A 20,866-nucleotide genomic window follows, 5' to 3' on the forward strand; every position below is an offset into this window, starting at 1 on the left:
ATTAGTGTTGATGATGACGAAAAAACTGTAAGCCTTAGCGATTTGCGAGATTGTGGTGTTGGAATTGACCGAAACCGTACTTTCTCTTGAAATCTAAACCTCAAAGATTGTAAATCCAAACTGATAAACTCAAAGCTGGTGCAGATCCTTCCAAGCTGGCTCCTCTTCATCCGAAGAATTGTGAACTTAGCAATCATTGGGAGAGATCCCTCCAAGAAGTCAACACCATGGTGTGTGGCCCTATGGTGGGCGCCAACTGTCATGGTTTTGTCATGGCAGATGTCCTAGTGTGAGGACTTAGTCGTGAGTCCATCACAACTAGGTAGCAGCTTTAATGGGGTTGATTGGAATCGAGAAGGCGCAAGTTTTTACCTAGGTTCGGCCCCTCACGGTCAAGGTAAAAGCCTACATCCTACTTGATTTATATTGATCATCATGGTCTCGATTACAAGGGCACTATTTTGCTGCCTCTATCTCGAGAGCCCTTAAAACATTTTGTCTCGTGACCTACTGAAAAATCTGTCTCGAGACTGGTCTGTCTAGGACCTATCTATTTTCCCCTGTCCCTCTTGGGGTGCCTTGCCCCTCCTTATATAAGTTGAAGGGGAAACTTACATGTAGAGTCCTAGTAGGATTAGGGTTTAGCCTATTTCTGGCTTCTTATCACGCGCTTCTTAACCCCGAGCTTCTCACCGTGGGCTTCTTATCTCCAGGCGGCTTATATTCAGGGCTCATATCTGAGACTCATCTCCGGGACTCAATGTAGGTGCCAGGTTACAACTTCCGGGTTATCATGCCGGCTTATGATGTCGGGTTACGACTCTAGAGATGACTTAATAGGGCTACTTAAGTCCAGAAATGACTTAACGTCGGGACGACTTAGGCCTAGAAAAAACTTAACGTTAGGGCGACTTAATCCCAGAGATGACTTAACATAAGGAGTCGGGTTTAGCCGTGGGTAATTTCCCCGATAGGGTCTCCCTGCCGTAACCCTCGTCGATGATCAATTATGGCGCCCTGTGGACCATACATGAGGCAGGACGACGAAGATGTCGAGAGCAGGAGTGCAACCCAGTCACGACAATGCGGCAGGAAGCCCAGTTTTTGGAGCAACTCGAATATATATTCCTAGGAGCCACTGTCAAGTGCCTAAGCAATAACCAACTTCAGGAGGACTCCTGGAGTCTTGCAGCGATGCAGGGATCTGGCATCATTTTGCATGTGTAGGAAATTGCCATGGATTCACTTTGATCACTGAGACGCAGATTACGCAGGGGAGATGAGCGTGTTGATGACTGAGGCAAGTCTCATTGACAGAACCTTGGCGATCGGTTTTGCTATGGAATGGATGAGGCTGATTGGCCAGAAATCAGCCATGCTTCTTCCTGGCAAGGCGATCATGGCAGAGTTGAGGTCAGGGAAATTGCCTCCAGCTAAGTTGTATAAGTGTTCGAAGACCGCCATGACATCCTGCTTAATGATGCACCAGCATGATCTGAAGAAGGAACTAGAGAAGTCATCCGGCCCCAGTGCCTTGTCCGCGAAGGAGGCCAGGATCACTGTCCAGACTTCTGGTTCAGTTAAGGGGTTGTCGAGGCCAACATTCCAAACCGATGGCAGTTGGATGGATTCCTAGTTTATGGAGCAGCCACGGGCTTGCCTCGTGCCCAATAGATGTACAAAGTGGATGTGCGCAATAGCGGCCTTATCATCTTGCGTAGTGGCTGTTTCGGCATCCGATTGCAGCCAGTAGATGAAGTTCCTTTGCCTTATGGAATTAATCTTTGCTTGGAAGAAGTCCATCCCGGCGTTGCCAGTGCGAAGCCTTGTGACCCTAGAGGCCTGACATTTGCGCGCGCGCTCGTCACACACAGCTCCACAATCATCTGCTTGAGCTGCTTGCGGAGACTGAAATCTGCGGGCAAGAGCAGACGCTTCTCCTGGGTGATGTCCATCCTAAGCACAACCTCAGCAGCCAGATGGAGCTGGACTTTTGCATTTCTAAATAGGAACCATGCCCAAATCTTCAGATCAAAAGCATTCCTCTTCGTTTTGAGCTTGAGCCTTGTGCTATTTCTTGAGCTTGCGTTGGGTTTTCCCTTGAAGAGTAAAGGGTGATACAGTAAAGTAGAGATAAGTATTTCCCTCAGTTAGAGAAACAAGGTATCAATCCAGTAGGAGGGTACAAGCAAGTCCCCAATCTATGCACCTGCACAAACAATCAAACACTTGCACCCAATTCGATAAAGGGGTTGTCAACCCCTTCACTGTCAATTGCAAAGGTGAGATCTTATAGAGATAGATAAAACTAAACAAAAGATAAAATATTTTTGGGTTTTTAGTTTATAGATCTGAAAATAAAAGATTGCAAAATAGTAGATCAGAAAAAAATATGATGGAAAATAGACCCAGAGCCCATAGGTTTCATAGATGCTTCTCTCATGAAGGCAAATAATGCGGTGGGTGAACAAATTACTGTCAGAAAAGCGCAAAGTTATGACGATATCCAAGGCAATGATTATGCATATAGGCATCATATCCGTGTCAAGTAGACCGACTCTTGCCTGCATCTACTACTATTACTCCACACATCGACAGACTCCTGCCTGCATCTAGAGTATCAAGTTTAAGAGCACAGAGTAACACATTAAGTAAGATGACATGATGTAGAGGGATAAACTTAAGCAATATGATGGAAACCCCATCTTTTTATCCTTGATGGCAACAATACAAATGTGTACCTCGCTACCCCTACTTTGTCACTGCGTGAGGACACCGCAAGATTGAACCCAAAACTAAGCACCTCTCCCATTGCAAGAAAAACCAATCTAGTTGGCCAAAACAAACCAACAATTCGAAGAGAAATTCAAACATATCAATTCATGCATATAAGAATTCAGAGAAGAGTCAAATAATATTCATAGATAATCTGATCATAAATCCACAATTCATCGAATCTCGGCAAACACACTAGCAAAGAAGATTACATTGGAAAGATCTCCAAGAACATCGAGGACAACATGGTATTGAGAATCAAAGAGAGAGAGAAGAAGCCATCTAGCTACTAGCTATGGACTTGTAGGTCTGAGGTAAACTACTCACGCTTCATCGGAAGGGCAACAGGGTTGATGTAGATGCCCTCCGTGATCGAATTGAAGGAAATATGCTCTAGAGGCAATAATAAAGTTGTTATTTATATTTCCTTATATCATGATAAATATTTATTATTCATGCTAGAATTGTATTAACCGGAAACTTGGTACATGTGTGAATACATAGACAAAATAGAGTGTCCCTAGTACGCCTCTACTTGACTAGCTCATTAATCGTTAGCCATAGACATGTGTTGTCATTTGATGAACATGATCACATCATTAGCGAATTATGTGATGGACAAGACCCATCCATTAGCTTAGCATAATGATCGTTAAGTTTTATTGCTATTGCTTTCTTCATGAGTTATACATATTCCTCTGACTATGAGATTATGCAACTACCGAATACCGAAGGAACACCTTGTGTGCTATCAAACATCACAACATCAATGGATGATTATAAAGATGCTCTATAGGTGTCTCCGAAGGTGTTTGTTGAGTTGGCATAGATCAAGATTAGGATTTGTCAATAAGTGTATCGGAGAGGTATCTCTGGGCCCTCTCGGTAATGCTCATCACTATAAGCCTTGCAAGCAGTGTGACTAATGAGTTCGTTGTGGGATGATGCATTACATAACGAGTAAAGAGACTTCCCAGTAACGAGATTGAACTAGGTATGATGATACCGACGATTGCATCTCGGGCAAGTAACATACCGATGACAAAGGGAATAACGTATGTTGTTATGCGGTTTGACCAACAAATATCTTCATAGAATATGTAGGAGCCAATATGAGCATCCAGGTTCCACTATTGGTTATTGATCGGAGATGTGTCTCGTTCGTGTCTACATAGTTCTTGAACCCATTGGGTCCGCATGCTTAACATTCGATGACGATTTGTATTATGAGTTACGTGTTTTGGTGACCGAAGTTTGTTAGGAGTTCTGGATGAGATCACGGACATGATGATGAGTCTCAAAATGGTCGAGACATAAAGATTGATATATTGGAAGGTAGTATTCGCACACCGGAAGGGTTCTAGAGTGTATCGGGTACATACCGTAGTACCGGAGGGGTTACTGGAACCCCCCCCCCCCCGGGAAAGATATGGGCCATATGGGCCATAGGAGGGAGGCTCACCAGCCCACCAGGGGCTGGCACGCCCCCCACAAGGGAGGAGGCCGAATTGCATTAGGGAGGGAGCGGCGCCCCCCTTTCCTTCTCCTACTCCCTCTCCTTTCCCCCTTTCCCCCTCCGGAAAAAGGAAAAATGGAAGGGGCCGAATCCTACTAGGACTGGAGTCCTAGTAGGACTCCCATCTCCTTGGTGCGTCCCTTGTGGCCATCCTCCTCTTCCCCTCCTTTATATACGAGGGCAGAGGGCACCCCGTAGTACAACAGTTGTTTCTTAGCCGTGCCCGGTGCCCCCTCCACAGTTTACTACCTCGGTCATATTGTCGTAGTGCTTAGGCGAAGCCCTGCGCACATCACCAACACTGTCCCCATGCCATCATGCTGATGGAACTCTCCCTCGACCCTCTACTAGATCAAGAGCTCGAGGGACGTCATCGTGCTGAACGTGTGCTGAACACGAACGTGCCATACGTTCGGTACTTGGATCGGTTGGATCGTGAAGACGTTCAACTACCTCAACCCCGTTGCATAACACTTCCGCTTTCGGTCTACGAGGTAAGTGGAGACACTCTCCCGTCTCGTTGCGATGCATCTCCTAGATAGATCTTGCATGATCATACTAAATTTTTGAATTACTACGTTCCCCAACAGTGGCATCTAAGCCAGGTCTATGCGTAGATGATATGCATGAGTAGAACACAAAGAGTTGTGGGCGATAATAGTCAAACTACTTACCACCAATGTCTTACTTTGATTCAGCGGTATTTTTGGATGAAGCGGCCCGGACCGACATTACATGACCGCGTTCATGAGACTGGTTCTACCGACGTGCTTCGCACACAGGTGGCTAGCGGGTGTCTATTTCTCCAACTTTAGTTGAATCAAGTTTGACTACGGCCGGTCCTTGTTGAAGGTTAAAACATCACACTTGACGAAAAATTGATGTGGTTTTGATGCATAGGTAAGAACGGTTCTTGCTAGAAGCCCGTAGCAGCCACGTAAAACTTGAAACAACAAAGTAGAGGACGTCTAACTTGTTTTTGCAGGGCATATTGTGATGTGATATGGTTGTTGGTGTCAAAACCGGCGGATCTCAGGTAGGGGGTCCCGAACTGTGCGTCTAGGATTGATGGTAATAGGAGAAGAGGGACACAATGTTTTACCCAGGTTCGGGCCCTCCCTATGGAGGTAATACCCTACGTCCTCCTTGATTGATCTTGATGAATATGAGTATTGCAAGAGTTGATCTACCACGAGGTCATAATGACTACCCTCTAAAAGTCTAGTCTGGCTATGATTATGATTGTCCTCCCTCCGGACTAAGTCCTCTGGTTTATATAGACACCGGGGGGATCTAGGGTTACATAAGGTTGGTTACAAAGAAAGGAGTCTACTTATTTGATCGCCAAGCTTTCCTTCCACGCTAAGGAGAGTCCCATCCGGACACGGGTGCAGTCTTCAGTCTTCGTATCTTCACATCCCATCAGTCCGGCCCATGGCTAACAGGCCGGACGCCCGAGGACCCCTTAGTCCAGGACTCCCTTAGTAGCCCCCGAATGAGTCTTAAATGACGAGGTGTTCGGCGCATAGATTGTCTTTGGCATTGCAAGGCGGGTTCCTCCACTGATGACTTCCAAGTAGTGTGTTCGGCCTTCCATTTAATGTTGTACCCCTCGGCTTCTGCGCATCGATAACTTCAGTTTCCACGTGTCGAGTGAATGCGAGAGGTTGGGGTATTTTTACATATACCACCCTGACCATACCAGAAAGGTGCCTATTTAAAGAGAATAGATCTCAGATCCCCTCCAAATCTCAGGGAAGAAACCCTCAGAGCTTGTGGAGCAGAACCATCCCAACATGGCTAGCGCTCCCAGCTCTTCCTCTCATCCCGACAACTCCGAAAAGGGGGATTGGAAGATATGTTTAGTTTCCCACAGTCAGCTGGTGAAGCTGCAAACACAGGGCTTTCTTCCCCCGCGGATTTGGTCCTCATACGAGCAGGGATGACATCCTTCAAGGGCGGGCCTCAAGCGGAGAACTTCCCCAATCCGTCCAAGGGAGAACGAGTATGCTTCGTCTCCTTCTTGTTAAGAGGTGTCGGATTTCCGATCCATCCCTTCCTCCGAGGTCTGCTGGAGTATTACGGCCTCCAACTGCACAGTCTCACCCCCTCCTCTATCCTTCATATTGCGGGTTATGTCGCTCTATGCGAGCTATTCCTGGTGTGGCACCCCGGCTCAGAGAAAACTGGAACGCCCGTTATTCCAGCCTAGAGCTCAAGGTGAAGTCTTCTGGAATACGACACTTCTTAGCATAGAACAAACCAGCTCTCTATTACAACACGAATAGGATTACAAGGTCTCCGATATTATAATGATAACATCGACACGGCGATACTATGCCATCCACAGTTGCTCTATGCAAGCAGCAGAACAACTCGAAGCAGCGGAATATCTATAGCAGCGGAACAACGACGAAGGTGGAGGACTCCAATCCGCAGGGACTCTGGCTGGAATGCTTATCCTAGCTCGCGAACACCAAAACAACACCAAACAAGCAAGTAATCCAGGAATGACCTGTAAGCTGGCATGACATACTAGGTTAGTACATTGAATGTACTAGCAAGCTCACAATTAACCAGAAGCATTCAAGACAAACAACAGCATGGCGATTACAGGTTAAGCAGGAAATAACATGAGATCCTCATAACAGCATGCCAAGACCAACATGACATCCAAAGTAATACTACAAATTAATACCAAATACCATCATGAAAATAATCATAATAGCCACTAAGAATCCAATGGCATATATGAACCTGATACAGCTAGAACAATATGAGCATGGCATGAAACTAGCATGCAACATGATGACACTATATGCACCAATTATTCTTCTTGGGTTATCTCGTAACCATCACACGCATCACTTACCAACCTCGGACATTACACGATCATCTCAGGATCAAATCAAGCTTGGTATAAACAATACCGTAGTAATCATTAAATGACGACAAGGAGCTTGATCTTTACCCATGATTCTCGCACAACATCACGAATATCCAACAACTCCGTATCCTCGATACCACGGTGATTCCGGCAACCACAAGCAAAGTAACTCATGATCCTTACGGCGATCATCACCAAGTAACTCATGATCCTTACGGCGATCATCACCAAAGTAACTCATGATCCTTACAGCAATCACCACCAACTTATTTCATCACCGAACCGGGGTTGTCATTAATCAAGTTATTATCAATACTATTGACTCATGGTGGGACCGACACGAAGTGGGCCCTTATCCGCAGACGCGGCTATCGATAGATTTAATATACACTCTGCAGAGGTAGCGCACTGTACCCATACCACGGAACCCATGGCCTCGCACTCCCATTTGTGAGGACCAACGGCGTTCTAAAAAAACCGATCTACTGTCGTGACACTCTCCCGGCCACTCCGACCCACTCCCAACTGGGCTAGCCCTGGGTGGCCCCGTGTCTACCAAAGAAACCCCGACCATTGTCGTGGTCAAAACTCCCTCACGGAGACCGGATCCATAAAACTAAAAACAACGGGCACACAAGATTATGTCCGCCTACCTGATCAGGGTAAGCACGCCCATAACCTTCCCTCGTGGGAGGCACCGGCGAGATGCACGACAATAGACCCAGTTAGGACCTTATCCATACGGTAAGTGTGGTTGCACTGGTCATTTTCGATCTGGCGGCACCATGACTCAGCCAACAATTGTTCAAGTTCAATTAAATTTTGTTAAACTTGAATGCAAAATGTTGAGCCATGATAAAAGTAACATGATGCAACTACAATGCATGAACATGATATTAACATAATCACGGGATGCGACATAACCATCCATCATATCAACTATGAAATAATCTCCAACCAAACATGGCATAATGACGAGCATAAATATTACAAGTGCAACACTATTCATAGTATAACATAACAAGACCATTATCATCAACCATAAATAACGTGCAAGAACTCATCAATAATATTACCGAGTAACACTTAACCAACTAACAACAAAGGAACAACGCATATTAACAGTACTCGATAACCAACGTTAATCATTCACCGAAGAACATGACCAACCCAACATGTAATACTATCAAGCATGGCAATATGAAAGTAATACTAGCAACTAGCAGGGCATGATAAATATGTGCATAACAACATAGCAAACAAGTAAGCACAATCCTAGAAGCATTTCCGAAACACCGATAACCATATTTTAAACAAGCTATCATGTAATAAATATTCAAGTTGAAAACCATGGCTACTGCATGACTATCATGCAAGTGGGTATTGTGGTTTGCCCGGGGGTGAAGAAGCACCGGGAAGAAGTGCGGTGATGCCGCGAAAAGATTTGCCGGAAACAGTTCTCTCTCGGAGGGGCTATTTACATGCAAGGGCAAAAAGGTCATTTTCATACTGTCAAACCAAAGTGAAAATGAAACCAACAGAACGGGCTCGACGAGACGAAGACGTGGGCTTTGGAATCACCTCATTTGGGATTGTGGTTAAAAAGATATGAAGTGTTTTCTGCCAGGGACCCATCTGTAATGAAAATATTTAGAGAGTGGGCCAAAACAGAAAAGCTGAAAGCGCATTCCAGGAACTACGTTTTCGGGACAGTGAAGGCATATTTTTGGCCGAAGCCACAGCTGTTTACGTTTTCACTGAAACGAAAGCGTATCCATGAGATTATGCTTCCACTTAACTAACGTGGCAACGCGGGGCCGGGCTTGAGGCGCTGATTGGTGGGGTTCGCGGGGAGGGGCCCGTCGACCTAACTATCTTCAACTTCCCACTCGGGGAGCTCCTGGCCGAGGGGAGAGGAACGCCCCGACGGTGATTGCCGGCGCTACGGGGCATCTCCGGCGAGTCTCCGGCTATGGATGGACTCAGCGCTCAACGGCGCATCAAAATATCCTATCCACGGCTGGTGGGAGGACCCAAGACGACGAGGAGCTTGGCGCCGGCGGATAGGGGCTTCGGCAATTGGAGAACTCCTAGCAAGAGGCCACCGTAGGAGGAATAGAGTGCTGGGGTGGATCTAGGGTGTGGATGGGGGCCTCTAGAGGTGGAAGGAGAGGGGGAGCGGCTCGCCACTGCTGAAATCATGGAGGACAGAGACGGCAGCCATGGCGGCCATTGGGGGGCTCGGGAGCTCTTGGAGCCCAAGGGAGGGGTCGGGGAGGACTGAGAAAGTGAGGCGAGGTTGTTGGTGAAGAGAAACGAGCTCGGGGCGGCCTATATATAGCCGGGGCAAGAGGGATGGGCTCTGGTGCCACCGGGCACGTCCGGCCGAGGCTCTGGCGACGGCGAGCGATCACGGGGAGGCGCGGGATCGTGACAAAGGGGGAGCGGACGAGCTACAGAAGTGCACAGGGACGAGGAGAGCTCGGGGACAAGAGGGGAAACGGCCACGGCGCCATAAATGTTTCGGACGGCCATAGTGCATCGGTGGACGCGCGTCGACGAGAGCTGACGGAGGGGAAGAAGGCTCCAGGATAACGGCGACAACGCGGGCTAGCTGCTGGACATGCCCGTGCTCGATGAGACGCCGAGCAGAGAAGGGGCCCGAGCAAGAAGCCATTCTGGGCGCGGCCATTGCATGCCAAAACGATGGTCACCGCGTGCACTGGTGCTAATAGTGCCACGAGCTAAGCCAAATGTTGTCTGGGATGGAGTTCTTCCTGGGGTGGTTTCAACTGCCGTGGTAGATTGGTTAAAAGTGACACGGTTAAGTGGTAAACCACCTCTGAAGTTTACTGCAGTAAACTTGATCGAGCACTACTGATCCACAGAGACTTTATTTAGGTCAATGGAGTTGTCTGGTATGTTCAGGGTAAGAAGGACTTACATCCTGGTAATTATGAGAAGAATTGGACCACTAATTAATATAGTTGCTTTGCAACTGCCAAAGATGGTCCAGAATCAAGATTAGGATGATGCACTCACATGGAGTGTCAAATTGAGCTCAAATTTGTCAAGGCTTCATTATTTGGTCATAGTAAGATGTTGTAAAAATTTCATACTAAATGGATAAGCCAAAGTGGTACTTGCTCACAAACACCTTCACTGACCAAAAACTTGCAAAAATTCTAGAGGGCAAATTTCGTGATGAAACATGCCGAAAATGGGTGGTGGTAGGTTATATGGATAATAGAAGCCCTAGAAAAATTGGCAGCCATAATGGAGCAAGATACAATATACTTTCTTCACAATCTGAAATTTTGGACATAATCAAATAATTGAAGGTGAGCTCATATGGAGGCCTGACATAAGCTCTACTTTGGTGGAGAGTGATGATATGATGGTATGAGGGATCATGCAAAATGGCAACTCATTTGGTTATGCCTAGCTTGTACTTCCTTCACAACTACTTCCCTCAAACAGGAACTTTGGAAAATCATAATTAAATAATTACTAGGCAAATGAGGTTGCACTTTGGCATGAGGCAGTGATATGGACAGGAAAAGGTGTCCAAGTAGTTTGAGGTCAATTGGGATAAGATAAATGGCACTTGCTTCACATTCTTTGATTTAGGACAGAATAAGAAATGAATTAATTGAGCATGATGATAAACATGACAAATGAAATATTTTTCCATATTTAATAAAGATATGAACCAAAAAATTTATGAGAATTATTTGGCAATTTTAGGAGTGATGGAAATAAAGGTTGCTTCACAACCTAGGGCAAATTGGGTTATTCCTTTAATAGAAAAGGAATATTCCCAATAAAAATATTGGGCTTTGGACTGGGATGATAATGACAGGGTCTAGGGAAGGATTTGGGAATGACAAGCCACTCTGGAAACAAAGCAGAGGGCATATTCTTTAGTTTCCAGACCACAAAGCCACGGGAAAGGAAAACTCAAGCAAAAACCTCACAAAAACAAAAGAAAAAGAAAGGGCCAAAAGTCAGGCTGTAACAAACCTTACCCCCTTAAAGAAATCTCGTCCTCGAGATTTGGTTGCTCAGGGAACAAGTATGAAAATACTGACTTAAGGAAACCACTCGGGTGTCCTTTTTCTTATTTTTATTCCGACTAAATTTTTATCTGACAAGCCCTAGGGTGGTTTGCTTTAATATATCCATATTCTGACAGATCTTACCTTGCTTGTTCATGCTTATACAGACTCCAGTTTCTTTTTAGATATGCTGACTTAACCGACTGTGATGGATTCTCACGACTGAAATATATGTCGGGCTCACAAATCCAAGAGTGATTTCCGCTGGGTGTGTCACCCGGCACTGACAATCTTTCATGAAGTGGTGATCAGATTTTCCTAGTGGACACCCAAGTTTTAACTCCTTGCATTGGGTTTCTCCACTAAATGTAGGTCCTTCGGGTTCCAAACAGTGAATTGAGTCATAACCGCTTTCCTGAGAGATTCTGGCTTATCGCGGAAGTGTCAAGATCATCTTAACTGGTTCCACTGACTTGAGTATCGAATCCGTACCAAATATTTGATTGTTCCCTATCGTGGCTAACATAAGAGTTTGACCTGTAGGATAATATCTGCAGACTTGACTGGCGGCGGCTCTGCACCACGCGGGTCTTGCAACAATTTTCATACCCACATTACTGGTCTTTCTCCTTCATTATTGTTTTCTTGGTCTAGATCCTTGGTTGAAAGAGCTGGCTCATATTGCTTCTTTGTGTTACCATAGGTACGGTTGGTACAATTTTTCAGCAACCATAGCCTATCCTCATTTTTCTAACAAGGTACCCCATTTAATTGTAGGTTCAACACCCCTCAAGTTCTGACTGATTCTTGCTTCTGACCAAAATGTTGCAGATCTGATTCTTGGGATTTACTACCATATGCTATCAATTTACAGCATACTACCTTGTACCAATGTCTTACTGAGGAAGATTGGCTGGCTTCTACTTGAAACTTTCATCGAACAGCTTGCCGAAGAAGACTGGGTATCGTGCTTCAGAAGCTTACCCCTTTAAAGACTTTGCTGGGGAAAGACTCAGTACCTTATGCCGGAAGCTTTTCTGGTTACCTACTGAAGAAGATAGAGTACCTTGTGCGGGAAATCATCCATGTATCATACTGAGGAAGATAGATGAATCCTGCCTTGGAAGCTTTTCAGGTATCTTGCGAGGGAAAATTGGGTTGCTTACACCAGAAGATTCTTACTGTGATATGCGGACCGATTTCCACATATATAACCATCTTACAATTTTTGTTATTGATTTCTTGTATGAAACGGGGTTTTGTAGGACTATCCTCCTTTCTGAGGACATGCCATATTTTTGCTTGCTTCCAGGTACGTCGGGTTCCAAAATCAACCTCAACGAAAAATTAAACTTGTATCTGAGCCATACCTTTGATAATATTCTGTCAACCTTGCACACAATTTATCTTCTTGTTGATTTGATCATTTTTCTTCTATGAGGAGTGCACACTGAGGGAGACTTGACACTCAGTAACATGATCAGATATTCCCCAATCTAAATGCAGTAGGCTAAGAACTCCATATTGTGGTGAGGAGTGCACGGTAATGCAAACTTATACTCACATTCTATCTAGGATTTCTTTTGTATTCAGACGAGCTATTTCCAATTTCACTACAGTCTGCTGATAATTCCATTCTGTTTAGCTGAGTTTCCAAATATGTGCATTTCTTGCTGACTCTTCGGGTCCGGTGTTGGCTGCCGAGCAACTTTAATAGGGGAAAAATTTGTAACACCAAAGGCCCAAAGAAACAAAAGAGATGACTAAAACAAACACACACAACATACTACTAATATAATTAAACAATCATCACATATTACTGCTACCCACACAATAATATGCATGCACACCTAAGCACACAAGTCTCACAGAAACTCTAGTATTACGGTCTAATATGCTGTGAAAGGTGTGCACGAAAATTATATCCATGTGTGGAAGGAGTTGGCGTAACCAAAGCTACATGAAGAACTGGCTGAACAGTGGCTGGATCTGGATAGATACACAGGTGAGAACGGACTTGACGACCAAGTAGAGAGACACAAAAGTCACGACCACCTCTACATCAAGCGTACGAAGGGAATCGTACCCGTCCAAAGAATGAAATGACATGGCAAGAGAACAGTGGAAGACTGGGTTTATTGGTATTGCACTTTTCTTGATAACCAAGATCAGTAAGGGTTGCCAAGGCAACGAGATGGATGACAATGGATGATGATGTGATCACATCACACCGAGGAGCAGGCATGCTAAGAAAGATGGTGCAGGCGGTGGACCAAAAACGATGCCACCTACACTCACAATACTAACCGTTAGCGACAAAATAACAATCTATATGCATGCTATGCGTCAAACAAATGCAACAATCAAGTGCAACAAACCAACTGGGGTCTAGACTACCGTTTTCTAACGTTCGCGCGGCTAGGGCATCCTACAACTAGACCTGCTCTGATACCAAGCGATGTGGCACCCCGTCTCAGAGAAAACCGGAACGCCCCATATTCCAGCCTAGAGATCGAGGTGAAGTCTTCTGGAATACGGTACTGCTTAGCATAGAACAAACCAGCTCTCTATTACAACACGAATAGGATTACAAGGTCTCCGATATTACAATGAATAACATCGGCACGGCGATACTACGCCATCCTCAGTTGCTCTATGCAAGCAGCAAAACAACTTGAAGCAGCGGAATATCTCTAGAAGCGGAAAAAAACTATTGGCAGCGGAACAACGATGAAGGTGGAGGACTCCAATCCGCAGGGACTCTGGCTGGAACGCTTATCCTAGCTCGCGAACACCGGAACAACACCAAACAAGCAAGCAATCCAGGCACGACCTCCAAGCTGGCATGACACGCCAGGTCAGTACATTGAATGTACTTGCAAGCTCACAATTAACCAGAAGGATTCAAGTCAAACAACAACATGGCAATTACAGGTTAACTAGGAATTAACATAAGATCCTCATAAGAACATGACATGAGCAACATGACATCCAAAGTAATACTCGAAATTAATACCAGATACCATCATGAAAATAATCATAATAGCCACTAAGAATTCAAAGAAATATGAACCTGATACAGCTAGAACAATATGAGCATGGCATGAACATATAAATCTGATGATACTAGCATGCATCATGATGACACTACATGGACCCTTCGGCCTCCCCAGCTGGGGCGGCCTTCCTTTTCTTCCCTCCCCCCGCTGGAGGGGGAGAGGTCGCTTCTTCCTCCTCCTCGTCTTCACGGGAGGAGTGCGTCTTGGAGTCATCGGATGATGAATCCGACACCTCCAGGTGCCGGGGACTCTTTCGAGACCCCGAGGCCTTCTTCTCCGGCACCACATAGGGTGCCGGAACCAGCAGCTTCGCCAAACGAGCATCCACTGGGCCTTCGGGCAAAGGATCCGGATAGTTGATCTGTCCGGACGTCTCCTGCCAATCCTGTCAAAGGTAAGGGAGCTTAGATCCCGCATGGAGTCAAACTATGAAAAACTACACTAGTAGAAAAAGGGCCTTTAGTCCCGGTTCATAAGGGCCTTTAGTCCCGGTTCTGGAACCGGGACTAAAGGGTCGGTACTAAAGCCCCCCCCCCTTTAGTCCCAGTTCTAACTAGAACAGGGATTAAAGGCCCTCCACGTGGCCACTGCCTGGAGGTCCACCTTTAGCCCCGGTTGGTAACACCAACCGGTACTAAAGGAAATTTTATGATTTTTTTTTGAAATTTTTTCTTGAATTTTTTTTTGAATTTCAAATTTCTGAATTATTTTAACCTCTAATCTCTAATCACCCCTCATCACTGCTCAATTTAACCTTTAATCTCTAATCACCACTCATCATTCCAAATCATCTAACTTCCCGAACGGTCACCCATCCTCTCACTACTCCAGCCTGAGCACGCTTAATTTCTGAGTTCTATTCTCCCTCGTTTCCAAGTCTGCACTTGTTGTTTTCCTGACAATAGTAAGATGTCATTCCTATTAACCCTTAGGAATTTAGCTTGAGCATGAAGTCACACATTTCACTGTTTGAGTTTGAAACTATTGTTCTAAAAATCAATAATTATTTCGTAACACTAATATTTCTTGAATAAGTAGTTTGACCATAGTTTGACCACAGTTTGACCATAGTTGACCAAAATTCAAAAAACTGAAATAATTATTTAGTAACACTAATATTCTTGAATAATTATTTAGTAATACTAATACTTCTTGAATAAGTAGTTTGACCATAGTTTGACCAGATTTAACAAAAATTTAAAAAAACTGAAATTTGAGTGTAACTTTTTTTCCTTTTAGAATTTGAGGATTCTAAAAATTTGCAAACAGGCCATAGGCCGTCTCCATCGGATGCGGATTTTCGTTCCGAACATTTTGATATATTATACGTTTTTTCTGACATCGTATGCAAAAGTTATAGCCGTTTTACATTTTCCCTACACTTTTTGCAAAACATGTCCAAATTTAAGTTTGAAAATTTTCCTAACTAGTAGATGTAGTAACATAACTACATCTCGAAGGATTTTAAATTTTGAGGTTTCTATCATTTTCATTTGCTTTTTACAAAACTAAAAAGGCGATGCACCAGGGGGTTGGATTTGAAAGTTGCACCATTAGTACCGGTTCGTGGCACGAACCGGTACTAAAGGTCTCAGCCCCATTAGTACCGGTTCGTGGCATGAACCGGTACTAAAGGTGCCACGAACCGGTACTAATGGGCATCGCAATCTTTAGTACCGGTTCGTGCCACGAACCGGGACTAAAGGTCCCATTTGAACCGGGAGTAATGCCTGTATGGTACCCTCGCCGCTTGAACTGGGACTACTGCTCACATTAGTCCTAGTTCGTAATGCAACCGGGATTAATGCTCTTTTCTGGCTGGACCAAAGCCCCTTTTTCTACTAGTGCTAATACCCCATAAAAGGTAAAAACATCTTACCGCACTAGCGTGACGCTACGAGCTGAATCCGCGATCCTCGGTAGCGGATGCGGGGGCCTCGGCGCCCTTGAAAAGCACCTTCCAGGCATCTTCGTACATCGTGTCGAAGAGCTTTCTCAGAGTTCGGTGCTGCGCCAGGTCGAACTCCCACAGGTTGAAAGCCCGTTGTTGACACGGGAGGATCCGGCGGTTGAAAGCCCGTTGTTGACCCTGGACTATGTTGACAAGTTTGAGCTTCTTGTCCACCAGGGTTTGGACGCATGTTTGGAGTCCGATCAGCTCTCCTTTTTTACGCCATGACAGGCCCGTCTCTTTCTAGGAGGTGAGCCGCGCAGGGGGGCCAGATCGGAACTCGGGGATTGCAACCCATTCAGGGTCACGCGGCTCGGTGATGTAAAACCACCCCGATTGCCACCACTTTAGGGACTCCACGAAGGAGCCCTCGAGCCATAGGACGTTGGGCATCTTGCCCACCATGGCGCCTCCGCACTCCGCCTGGGTGTCGCGCACCACCTTCGGCTTGACATTGAAAGTCTTGAGCAATATGTCGAAATGGGGGCGGATGCAGCGGAAAGCCTCGCACACGACGATAAACGCCGAGATGTTGTGGACAAAGTTCGGGGGCAGATCGTGGAAATCCAGGCCATAGTAGAACATGAGCCCCTGGACAAATGGGTGGAGAGGGAAGCCCAGTCATTTGGATATGATGATATGATGATATGAGGGATCATGCAAAATGGCAACTCATTTGGATATGCCTAGCTTGTACTTCCTTCACAACCACTTCCCTCAGACAGGAACTTTGGAAAATCTTAATTAAATAATTACTAGGCAAATGAGGTTGCACTTTGGCATGTGGCAATGATATGGACATGAAAATGTGTCCAAGGAGTTTGAGGTCAATTGGGAAAAGATAAATGGCACTTGCTTCAGGACAGAATAGGAAATGAATTAATTGAGCATGAGGATAAACATGACAAATGAAATATTTTGCCATATTTGAGAAAGATATGACCCAAAAAAATTATGAGAATTATTTGGGAATTTTAGGAGTGATGGAAATAAAGGTTTCTTCACAACCTAGGGCAAATTGGGTTATTCCTTTAATAGAAAAGGAATATTCCCAATAAAAAAATATTGGGATTTGGGCTGGGATCAAAATGACAGGGTCTAGGGAAGGATTTGGGAATGACAAGCCACTCTGGAAGCAAAGAAGAGGGCATCTTCTTCAGTTTCCAGACCACAAAGCCACGGGAAAGGAAAACTCAAGCAAAAACCTCAGAAAACAAAAGAAAAAGAAAGGGCCAAAAATCAGGCTGTCCCACCTAAGCTGCGAGGCCCATTTCGATTTATGGAGAAGATTGTTCTTCCTTGTCCCTCGTAATCAAGCTGGGTCAATTTTTTAAGTGGGAGGAGCTGAAGTGTGGCGCATCGCCGGGACCGGATACCTGTCCGACACGCCGAAGAAAGCTTCCGAAGAGTGGTGTTCCGAACGGTTCTACATCGAAGACGTCGCTCTACCCGACCCCGTCTGTATGGGCCTCCCCGAGTTTTCAAGTGCTCCCTTGAAGAAATGCCATAGCTGGCATCCTCGGAGCCTCGAGGAAGAGGATAGTACAGGGATCAGCCTATTGCTTGGCAAGATTAAGATGCTTACCCAGTCCAGATTGTCAATAGTTGAGATAATGGTGATCTCCACAGCACGGGGATCCAGCCACTCCAATATAGAGGGCTGCCCATGTGGCATTATAACGGGGAAGACGACGCCTCACGCTAAGGGTCCAAAGAACCCCGCCGCCCTGGCCAAAATATTGGCCGAACTGTAGAAAGGGGAGAAGGAGGAATTCACACGTCTCCAATATCGAGACAGATTTTCCATGTATAATCCTCCCAGCTGGGTAAGCTTTAACTCCACTATTTTACTCTTGTCCCTGAATCATTCTTGACAGGCAGTATCTTATCCGCTTATAACAGGACTGGCGAAAGACTGTTGAGGGGATCCATGACCCTACCCCTCAGCCGGAGAATCGCAACCGGGATCTTGACCCCGAATATGAGTAAGACCCGGAAATATTTGTGGAGCTCGAGGATGGAATATTCAATCAGATGAGCTATGACGGTACGGATGTTCCCATCATCGCCGATTACCCCGGTCTCCTTCCCTCTTCGCATGTAAGTCATCCGGAGATACCTTGTCCAAGAGAATTTTCTCATTCTTCCTCACCCACAGCACTGTCCTGTGCTCAAAAGGGGAGGCATTCTCCACACCAGCCTTCGGAGAGGAAGGCAAACGAAGATAAGGCCGAGCCCTCATCAAAGAGGTATGGATTTGCACATATGCACCTTGGTAGTCACATCCAAATGTGACCTTTCTGTTTATCCTGTATCAGGAAAAAGGTGTGTCGGGCTATATCCGGTGGTCCGGCCGGTCATACTTCCCACAGCCAGGATCCAGATCCTGCCGTAAAGACGGGGGCTGGTGCGGGGGTAATGCCGGACTATCCTCCAGCCGAGGATTCAGATGATGTATCCGTCACTAACTCGGAAGTGGAGAGCGCCATGAATCATCGGCGCTGCAGGGCCATTTTACAAGACCCTGGCTTTTCAAAAGAGGCATTTAACACATTCAGCTCAGCTGATGCATACATCCGAGCTGCTCGAGATGGGCTTAACAGAGCCACAAAGGAGCATCTAAAAGATGTGCGGGTAAGTTTACTTTGTCCGAATATGATAACCATATGAAAGTAGCCCCCGAGACGTGAAGCAGTTGGTACAACTGATTTAAGTATCATTGTAGAACCAGGTTCTTACGGAGTAGAATAACCTACTAGCTCATGAGCTTGAAAAGTGTCAGACGCAGCTAACTGCTGCCCGTGCCGAACTGGAGAAATCCAAGAAGGCGTCTCCTGGTAATGTTTCCCTCCTTCAAGAAAAAATGATTATATGCCAGCTGTGCTGATACTGTTGCTTGTCTCATAACATGGTCGTCGGACCAACTGGAAGAGAAACTGAAGGCCGCTCAAACGGGCGAGAAAGAGGCGAAAGGACTACATGCTACCGGCGAGTGCGTTCTGACCTGAGTCAGAGAGGAGAAAAACAAACTCCAGGATTCCAACATCCAGTTGGGCGAGGAACTGAAAGATGTGCGGGCCCAACTGGCCGACTCCGTGAAGGAGAATAAAAGGCTGTGAGGCAGCATATTCATTATGTCACCGAACTTACCTTATAATAGTTCAGAGATGAAAGGTACTGACAAAGTTTTGTTTGCAGGTATGCTGACAGGCCGTCCCAAAGAGGAGATGTCCGGATGGTCGGATGATCTGCTGCAGGGGCTGTCGCAAATGCACGAGCAAGCTCGGCAGGCAATGTGGAGTGTTGCTAAGGCCTTATGGCCATCCGCCTCCCCTCCAAGAAGTATGGAGGAGCTTGTAGAGCTATTTAAGGGAGCGCAGCGACGTATCCGATTATGGAAAATATCGGCCTGCCGGGAGGGTGCGCGAGAGGCCTGGGTCATGGTGAAAACACGGTATACCAAGCTTGATCCGAATCACATGACTCGGGTCGGACCTTTAGGGCCAGATGGGAAAGAAGTTCCCGTTAATTTGGTATATGACCAAGTAGCAGTAGCTGCCAAATATTCCCAACAGGATTGTAAGTTAGATAGCCTGTTGGATGGTATAGAGGAGGAAATTTATGAATGTAAGTGACTATGTACTTTCCTTGACATATGTAAATTCTAGCTGAATTGTAAAATGATTGTCATGGCAGACCTTTTCGCTTCAACCTCGGGACCCGAAGGTGCGGAGTGTTTTCGAATACCCGTGCGGCCGAATAGACCGGGGAATGCATGGAAACCAGGTGTAGGGGTCATAGTTTCTTGAAAAAACAAGTTGTATTCGGCTAGTTATGTTATATTACATTAAAGTTATAAGAAACATCTTCCAGAGGGAATAGTTCCGTTAAGGGTTCCTTTCCCTGGGTGTGCATGTGTTATAGTGCATGTCCGAACTGTGATTGGAAAAATTGCAGTATATATATATATATATATATATATATATATATATATATATATATATATATATATATATATATATATATATATATATATATATCTTCTGGGGGTTCACAATGGAGCGAATGAAAGAAACATCTTTAATCCACCGAGCGAATATTCCCTATAGAACCCTAGCTTTCAGCTTCACCCAGTCTGAGGCACATGTCCGGATGACCCGACAGTAACAATTGCAGAGGTGCTCCCTTTATGCCCTAGCTGAACTAACGGAACATAGAGCATAAGCACAGGAGCCAGGCAACCCAGCTTAGCCAAAACTTAAGTCATATCGATGCATATAATGGCGAAGAAAAGGTACATATGGAAAAAACGCATATAATGGACGTACATCTTTGCAAGCTTCTGTACAAGAAGCCCCCAAGTATAATGGACGTACATCTTTTAAAGCATATGTGTGCATCAGGGGTGCGCGGTCTAACCGCACGAAAGCTTTAAGGCTAAAGAGAAAAACGAAAAGAGAGAGAAAGACTAAAAAAATGTATTATGGAAACAGCAGGGAGAAGGAGACGAACAAAGAGTTCGGCGCTTAGGCATAGAATCTTCGGAGTCTGGCCGCGTTCCATGGGCTCGGCTCGAGGCGATTATCTGACGCATCACGCAGGCGGTATGCTCCTCCAGTG

This window comes from Triticum dicoccoides, chromosome 5A (assembly GCF_002162155.2).
Source record: "Triticum dicoccoides isolate Atlit2015 ecotype Zavitan chromosome 5A, WEW_v2.0, whole genome shotgun sequence".
In the NCBI taxonomy this organism is placed as follows: domain Eukaryota; kingdom Viridiplantae; phylum Streptophyta; class Magnoliopsida; order Poales; family Poaceae; genus Triticum; species Triticum dicoccoides.